This window comes from Hevea brasiliensis, chromosome 17 (genome assembly GCF_030052815.1).
Source record: "Hevea brasiliensis isolate MT/VB/25A 57/8 chromosome 17, ASM3005281v1, whole genome shotgun sequence".
Taxonomy (NCBI): domain Eukaryota; kingdom Viridiplantae; phylum Streptophyta; class Magnoliopsida; order Malpighiales; family Euphorbiaceae; genus Hevea; species Hevea brasiliensis.
In genome coordinates, this window is record NC_079509.1 from 58,172,956 (window position 1) to 58,182,954 (window position 9,999).

General features: G+C 32.6%; 1 pseudogene; it reads right to left on the reverse strand.

The window, feature by feature from the left end:
- Positions 1–332: 332 nt before the first annotated feature.
- Positions 333–8,957, reverse strand: LOC110647788 (phosphomethylethanolamine N-methyltransferase-like; annotated as a pseudogene).
- Positions 8,958–9,999: the final 1,042 nt, after the last annotated feature.

The following is a 9,999-nucleotide window of genomic DNA, read 5'->3' on the forward strand; positions in this document are numbered from 1 at the left end:
TCTATTTTCTCCACAAATTTCAGTCCTAATGAGTAGAGTAACTGACTATTTGCGACTTTCGGGTCAGCTAAACTCAGCTGTGAGCTTAATAACATTCCCAATACTTCACTTCTTTATAGTAGGATTTGCACCCTTGACCTCTCAAGGATCGCAGGAGTATCCAGCAAAAATGTGGGATGCCAAGAGCATGATGTGTACTGTTGATCTGTTTTCTACAATTGAAATTTGGGCTATAGTTGGGGGATGGTTTGATGGCGTCCAAGAGCACCAGGGACATGGACAGTGATGTGGGATTGGATTGTTGCATTTCCATGGATACCTGCTCTTTATACTGGTGCATTCTCAATTGGATTATACTTATGTCTCAATGAATGGATAGTTTTATTAAGACATGAAAATGCTAGAATAGTTTTAAGTTCAGACTTCAGCCATGGGCTTGAGTCATGCAATGATCAAAGATATGTTTCATCGCTCAGAACATTTATTTAAGAAGTAGAGCATGTGATGAGTCAATTTTTCTTTGCAATAAACAGGCCCCAACGCTGCTCACCGGATGAACTCCTGATCAACTTTGCCTTCCATCCACCAACTATGACGTTATAGTCTTCCTGGTTATAGACAATAAACAAGAAAAGTGTACAAATAATGAGTTCAAGTTTAGAATAAATTAGATAAATAAGATCAAAACAAATAAGGCTTAAACGCAATTCAGAAAAGTCTTGGATGAATTCATCCTTCCCCTTCTCAACAGCATTTAATTCCCGTTGCAGCACTTGATTGAACTGCAGCACAAGAAACAAGTTTTAGACTGCAAAGCCAACACAATTTATATTTATACAAGCTTCACAGGAAATAAAGGTTCGAGCAAAACCTGATCAGTTCTGTCCTCTGCAATGACATCATCAAAACCAGCATCCCTAAGCATCTATGTATTGTTCAGAATAGAATAAAAAGGTTAGCATTTCAGGAACTGTAACCAAACAACCACAAAAAGAAAAAACCATGTTATTCCTTGTGAAAGTATACCTGCCCATATGCTTCTACATAATGAAGATCATATCCTCTCTGCTTAATATACTCCGCAAATTCCGGTGATGGACTACCAGCACTCTTGCAATAATAACTAATAAGAACTTTACCCCCAGGCTTCAACCATTTGAAGAATGATCTAAACAATGCAGGTTTGTCCTGAAGTATTATGGAAGCAAATGTATACACATGTTAAGATGTAAAATTAATCAACTCAAATATCAGACTAAGTCAATTTGACAACTGCCTAATACAGCATCCAGTCAATGAACAAATAAATAATTGTAACGAATCTCTTCCATCAGTGCTAAAATGAAAAGATTCTCCGCAAGTCTATGCTTGCTTATGTTCGTCGGGTGCGTTTACAATTTTGAATGTGAAGAGGCTACCAGGGCTTAATTCTATCCAGGAGGGGGTACAAAGAAGCCTGGCATATTGACTGGTAACTATCTTAGCAACATTGTTAGGAAAGGTAAAGTCCCGAACCAGATTTAAGAAATTTAGAAAGGGAGAAAGAAAAATACATAAAAACATAAGAAGAGTCTCACTTGAATGTACAGAATAGTGTCACGGCTGTAGATAACATCAAATGTGTTGTCAGGATATGTCTTCTTTGTGCAGTCAGCAACTTCAAACTTAACAGTGCATTTGAGTCCAGTGGCACATTCGAGGGCAAATAAAATCATATTGATGGAGAGATCAATGCCAACAACTTCCACACCAAAGTTCTCAGCCATGTAAAAGTCACCTCCTCCAATACCACATCCAACATCTAGAACTTTCTGACCAGGCTTAAGATCCAGCTTTGCCACAAATTCTTTAGTTGTTTCTGCACAAATGCTAAGGTATATTTGAAAACAATGCAAGCAAACAGAAATAAGAGATGACTACCCTAATCTTCAAAAACAAAATTTCAAATTGGTAGTTTATATTCTAAGAACTTTTTTCCAAGAAACCCTATTAAAAATAGGCATATTTAAAACAATAAGCATTTAAGTATAGTTGTCATAATATACATCACAAAGTATATATTTTTGTATATTAAGATCTATAATCACTTAAATGTACTGCAAGACATGTATCACATAAAATAGATACCAATCATCCTTGAGTGCTGATGTGTATCATTGTGTGTTTTTTTGTGCAAAGATCTAAAAAATGGTGATGGAAATGCAAATCCATAAGAAGTTGCACTCATACAATCATATTTCTTTTTTCCTTTCAAGCATTAATGTTTTTTGTGCTTACCCTTTAGCTTGCAAAATTCAAAACTATTTTCATTCTTGTGGTAAGGACATTAAGCAATAGTGTAAAAAAGGCAACTGATTTTTCCCCCGACAGAAGAGAATTAGAAAAGGAAACTGCAGCATACCAATTCCTCCTGTGCTCACATAACCTTGTCCAAAGACACGCTCGTAGAGTAGGATGCCATTAGATTCATATTGAACATTATCCAAGAATTGCTGGAACCCCTTATCATCTTGTGAACGTACTTTCTGCCATATCCAACATATCTGTAAAATGCAAACATCACTCCGCATTGTCAGCAAACTAATTCACATGAGACTTTGAGAAACAAAATCAAATATGTCCAACTTATTGTGAAAACCCATATACATTTATTATTTATTATTATTTTATTTTAATTAGCTAACAATAATTTAATATATTTATAAAAAAATATATATATTTTATTAGATGGTCTGCTTATTTATTTTTAGATATATATATTATTTTTGAAATTTAATATATATCTGCAATCTGAACAACCCAGTTCAATAATAACTCTTATCCCATTCTACACCTAATAGGACTCTTGAAATATATATATATATACCCTAATCATCTCTTCTGCTAAACTTTACTCTTAAAATCTGTTTGTCACCTCCTTTTTCTATCAAATACTCTCAACAGAGAATCCCTAAAATTTTTACTTCTCTATTCATCACATTCGATTCTGTTTTCAAGGTAAAAATTCTCATTCTTTATTCAATAATGGATGAATTTGATTTTATTTTCTTTCATTAATTTGTTACAACTACCCTAGAAACTTATTTTTTTTCTTTGATCATTAGTATTGAATTGGGTTGATCGTAATTACTGTTGAATAATAATTGATTATTATATATATATATATATCCCACGCATCCCGTATATATCCCTAAACCATGCATAAGTTTTCCCGTCCCACCCCCGCCTCGTCCCTAAACCATGCATCGATTCGTTTATATATATATATATAATTTGTTCATCCAAATTGCACCTCTTCGATTCCAAGAATATATATATAAAATATAATCTCTATATATATATATATATATATATATATATATATATATATATATATATATATAAGTTATTATATTTTATTATTATTTAATATTTTTCTTTAATATTTTGGGTGTGTAGGAGATTTGAATATTCAATCGGTCAATTGAAATTGTCTCTCTTCTATTGAAAATAACTATTGTCTTGGAGGTTCCATGTGAGTGGTAATTATAGTACATGGCACCGTTTAGTCCCTTTTAAAATTTCTTAGCATTAAATTTGTTATTAAATGAAATTTTAAATTAATATTTTAACAATTATTTTATATGTGATTTTCTATAGTTTTATTTTATTATTGAATTTTATTTCGATTTTGATTAAATAATTGATTTTATCAACTATCCCTGTATTAGACCCATTAGGATTTCGGGAACAGGCCTTTAATGTATTTATATTGATTGATATTTTACTATAAAATTTACCGATGTATTACTGAATTGATTTGAGATTGATTTGATTTTATTGAATTGATTTGAGATTGATTTGATTTTATTGACTCTCTGAAACTATTGAAATACACTATTGGAATTGCACTATCAGTTATTATTTGCTATCTGAAATTTTTTATTAATTTTGATTGATTTGTACAAATTGATTTTCTATTTTGAATTGGTACCTGTGCCCAGTATCTGTTTCTGTTATCTGGCCCCGCCGTGTGGACTATCACGGTATTAGGTTGCATTGTCGAGTCATGCATCATTGCAGTTTATGGTTTGCATTAGTATCATATGCATTGATATCTGTGAAGGAGGAGGAAGGTATCTACTATCTGGTAGCGCGCTTACCATCTGGCCTTTGATGATGTGGGGTATCATCACCCTGGTGCACTGTACCATAAAATTTTTATTGAATGAATTTCTTTTATATATATGTTTTATGAAGTTATTTTATTAATGATTTTGACAGCATGAGCATGATTTTATTGAATAGAAAATTTATTGTGAAATTAATCAAGCGTCTGACTGTTCCTATTCCGTTGTGTGCAATAATTATCATTCACTGAGCATCTAGCTCAAACCACGTTTTCTCATGCATTATTTGTTTGGATCGGTAGAATTCGCGGTGATCCAATATTCAGTTCATTTTCTGGAGAGGGACAAATTTGATTCGTTCTCATGGTATGCCCGAATTCATACTTTCTCGGGCTAATAATTAATTTAGTTTATTGAACAATTTAAGTTTTTATTGAAATCTGTAGAGACTCCGCAGTTTACTTATGGGATATTTATGATGTTTATTCAGCATTTTGTCTATTTGGATTTTGTCTATTTTTGAGATTAGTAAGTGACAATATATTCATTCAAGATACTCTGATAAGGCTTGCATGATTTAAGAATACTTAAATTATGCGCCGGTCACGGTTCAGAATTTTGGGTCGTGACACTTATATTGCCTGATTTTGACTATTCTTATTCCTCACATAAGCTCCGATGCATTTGCAGCCAATAAGAGAGAGTTCATAAGAAATTCCAGAACCGTCGCAGGTATGACACTCTTTAAAGACCTATAAATATGATATAGATCAGTAACAAACATATGATTACACATTTGTTCTCATGAAAAACAGACTTATATCTTTCACATCAAAAGCATCACACACCCTGAATATGCACGTTATGAATTGCAGTGTCATTACAAGGAGATCTTTCTATTAATGTTCTAGCATTTAAACTTGCTTTTTATCACTATTATTTTTCTCTGCAAACTATGCTACAATGAATTTGAAGTCAAATCATCAATCTAATCCAGTCCCTCTACAAGCCAGGCCACTTTACATTAATAGCTCTTGACAGAACAGCATGAATGCCATCATAAAGCGATATTCTCATTCTGAAAATACTATATGCAGCCACCAAACAATATGAAAGCAAAGACAAGCCACAGTTACATAATTGATTACACATATAAAATCAACAAATCATTTTCAGAATTCATATTATGAACAAAAGCAAACCTTTGTGTAAAATCTGGGTTCCCGGTAGCGGGTTGGGTTGTATTTTCGCTTGATATCTCAAGATTGATGGAAACAAGACTCTCTAAGGAAAATATACCCACCAATCTTTAACCATTTAACCATCCTTTTGGCCAGATTCTCTACCTGCCATCCATGTTAAGAGCAAATTTAAAAGAAAAATACATTTAACCAGTAATGACAAAGCTTGCAACTGTCAAAGAACAAAGAAGACAAGAATTCATGAGTTATTGTTAAATCATCTACACATGCACAAAAAATATCTGAACCAAGCCAGAAATATGATTAGAATTGCATGTGAACAGAACCAGTTTAGTGGCAAATACAAGACTGAAAAGACAGTAGGGAGAAAAAACAGCAGTATACAGAGGCAATTATAATGCCAAAGGGCGACTTGGAATCTTTAAATTAAAGCTATGAACAGGTAATCGTATCCTGCATAGACGATAGTCACTATTAGCCAAAGCCATTGGTTTAGAGATCAAAAGCAATATGCCTATTTCCATTACTTTTCACTTGTGCATCCACATCTTACTCTTGGTAACGATATACATATCCATGTAGATTGCTATTTTTATACTTAAGTTTACTAAGAAAGCATTTGCCCATATTAATTTTCTCCCTTTGTTTGTTTTTCTCATTAGATGTTAAATAAGAGTAAGAAAAAGATTATGGAAATAAAACAAAAATGGGAAATGAATATGGAAAGCCAAAAACAATTACACTGCAGAAAATTAGCGGACAGATTGTTGGTGTGGGAAGGGGGGGTTGTGTTGGCGGGGGGGTGGGGGTGTTGTGTGGTGTGGTGGGGGAGAACCGTCGCAGGTATGACACTCTTTAAAGACCTATAAATATGATATAGATCAGTAACAAACATATGATTACACATTTGTTCTCATGAAAAACAGACTTATATCTTTCACATCAAAAGCATCACACACCCTGAATATGCACATTATGAATTGCAGTGTCATTACAAGGAGATCTTTCTATTAATGTTCTAGCATTTAAACTTGCTTTTTATCACTATTATTTTTCTCTGCAAACTATGCTACAATGAATTTGAAGTCAAATCATCAATCTAATCCAGTCCCTCTACAAGCCAGGCCACTTTACATTAATAGCTCTTGACAGAACAGCATGAATGCCATCATAAAGCGATATTCTCATTCTGAAAATACTATATGCAGCCACCAAACAATATGAAAGCAAAGACAAGCCACAGTTACATAATTGATTACACATATAAAATCAACAAATCATTTTCAGAATTCATATTATGAACAAAAGCAAACCTTTGTGTAAAATCTCGGTTCCCGGTAGCGGGTTGGGTTGTATTTTCGCTTGATATCTCAAGATTGATGGAAACAAGACTCTCTAAGGAAAATATACCCACCAATCTTTAACCATTTAACCATCCTTTTGGCCAGATTCTCTACCTGCCATCCATGTTAAGAGCAAATTTAAAAGAAAAATACATTTAACCAGTAATGACAAAGCTTGCAACTGTCAAAGAACAAAGAAGACAAGAATTCATGAGTTATTGTTAAATCATCTACACATGCACAAAAAATATCTGAACCAAGCCAGAAATATGATTAGAATTGCATGTGAACAGAACCAGTTTAGTGGCAAATACAAGACTGAAAAGACAGTAGGGAGAAAAAACAGCAGTATACAGAGGCAATTATAATGCCAAAGGGCGACTTGGAATCTTTAAATTAAAGCTATGAACAGGTAATCGTATCCTGCATAGACGATAGTCACTATTAGCCAAAGCCATTGGTTTAGAGATCAAAAGCAATATGCCTATTTCCATTACTTTTCACTTGTGCATCCACATCTTACTCTTGGTAACGATATACATATCCATGTAGATTGCTATTTTTATACTTAAGTTTACTAAGAAAGCATTTGCCCATATTAATTTTCTCCCTTTGTTTGTTTTTCTCATTAGATGTTAAATAAGAGTAAGAAAAAGATTATGGAAATAAAACAAAAATGGGAAATGAATATGGAAAGCCAAAAACAATTACACTGCAGAAAATTAGCGGACAGATTGTTGGTGTGGGAAGGGGGGGTTGTGTTGGGTGGGGGGGGGGGGGGGGGGGGGGGGGGGGTTGTGTGGTGTGGTGGGGGAGGGGGATGGTTCCATAGAAGAAAGGTCTTGGGATGGCAAATCAAGAAACAGCATTACCCTTCATATATTGTTTTTCTCATTAGAAGTTAAATAAGAGTAAGAAAAAGATTATGGAAATAACACAAAATTGGAAATGAATATGGAAAGCCAAAAAAATACAATGTAGATTAGCATACAGATTTTCGCAATGACAATAGTCATAATCAGGAGTCAGGACTAACATTGACAAAACTATAATATAGACTACAATTAAAACAATACAACGTTCTAAGTAATTAAAATGATACTGTTCGATTAACAAATCCCATATGCTACTGTGCAATTAATTGAGGAACTACTAGAAGACGCAAGAATTTTCACCTCATTATCTGAGAGATACATAAGAAGCCAATTTGAGAATATTAAATCCACTGATCCTTCTGAAAATGTCAAGTCTGGGGAAGTCATGTCAGTACACATAAACTTGACGTTCTTGTAGTGTCCATTAATGCTTTCATTCTGCAGAAAGGGAAAAAAAAAAGATAGAAATTATTCAAGGAACTAATATTCTCTACTTCCAATTTCACAAGAGAAATTTGTTAGGAACTGAAGATAGAGGATCAGATTCACCTTCTTAATCACACTCTCAATGAAGTCCACAGCAACAAGCTGCCCTGCTTTCTGCGCTAACTTCCCAGTGAAGCGACCAATACCAGCTCCCAACTCCAAAACTGATTTTCCTTCGTATGAAGGGAGCAGAGAAAGCACCTGCACAGAGTCCCAACAATTACAAGTTTGCAAAAATCAATATTAAACAACTATATGCAAATTGAAGGTTAGAGTTACTCTTTAAGAATGCTGTTTCACAGTTTTTCATTTGGATAAAGCACCACGTAGAAAACATAAGACCAATTCATAGGTACAAAAAGAGAGGGAGAGGGTACCTCAGGACGTTCTTCCTTGTCAAGAACAGAGGCCTTGGAGTCGAGCATCATTGCCTCCACTGTCAATTCGGCAGAGTGCTCGATCCAGTAGTTCTTCTGAATCTCACGCTCTTCAACTATCAAACAAACAAACAGAAGAAGAACGATTCAAAACTGGAAATTATTAAAATGATCTAACTAACCATTTGAAACCCAGAATTCGTTTTATCATTCCCAAGTCTAATCCCAACCCAGATCCCAATTCCATTACTTCTCCATTTTTAGTTCGAACCCAGATTAAAAAACTCGAGGAAAAGGGAATGTATACCATGAGCAGCCATTGTTGCCATTGTTCAACGCAAGTAAGACTAAAATTCAAGTAGGGAATGCAAGGAGCAAGGTCTATATTTGAGGGTACGAAGAAGAAGGATAGGAAAAATGAGAGAAAGAAAGGGAGCTAACAACCCTCAACGGCAACGCGAGATCTAGAAAAGCTCCTGGATCGACGGTTAAAAGCTCTGCCTCTCTGCTGCATTACCAAATCTACAGTGCTGCAACAAAGGAGGATGAGCTGCGCTCTTCACACACAGTGAGTGAGGTAAATACAAGATAAATTTCGCCAATTATGCTGAATTTATATACAACTCTTTAATTTTAAAATATAATATAAAATTTTTTTAATTTTAAAATTTTATATAATAAAATTTTTTTAACTTTTTATTATTAATTTTTTGTTTAAATATTAACATGAGCAAGCTTAATTAATATTTTTTTCTCCTCTTTCACAGGTAATATGAAATTATTATTTTTATACGTGAAAAATTATTTTTTCTATTGAAATAAATATTTAATTTACAAATAGCATTCAAAAAGAAAATATTAATTAAGTATTATGTTGAAATTGTCAATATAAAAAATTGATAATTACATATTAGAGAAATTTTATTGTGTAAAATTTAAAAATTAAAAAAATTTTATGTTACATTTTAAATTGAATGATTATAGTGTTATAATTATGTAAGTTCATGAAGAATAATTAAAATTTATTTAATAAATAAATGAATTAATTTAATTAATAAAAATAAATTTTATTTTTTATTAATTATAAAAGTATATTTTAGTATTTAATGTAAAGCATATGATTTTTTTATATATGTTTTACACTATGATATTTTAAATTTCATCATATACTATAAAACATATTTATCTCCCTTATATTTAAAAACACCAAACTCTCCTCTCCTTTCCTTTCCTTTCCTCTATCTTTTTTTGGTTTTTCTCTTTTCCTTCATATCTCTTCTTGAGTCATTAGTGAATTTCTCACCATACACTATTCCTAGATCAATTTTTTTTTAATTTTTTTTAATAAACTCTTATATATGTTCATTTAGAATAAATCTAGATTTATCTCTTCAGATTTATATTCATTAGAAACATTATTTGAGATTTTTTCCCCAACATTGAAGTCATATTCTTCTCATTATTAGGGTTTTATTTTCTCTTCTTAACAAGATTTTTTTTTAACAGTATTTGAATAGGTTTTTTGGCATTTTGAAATACAACATACATCATTGATTTCTTTTAATTGAAAACTTTAGATTTTTAAATATGGTTAATAATTTTTTATC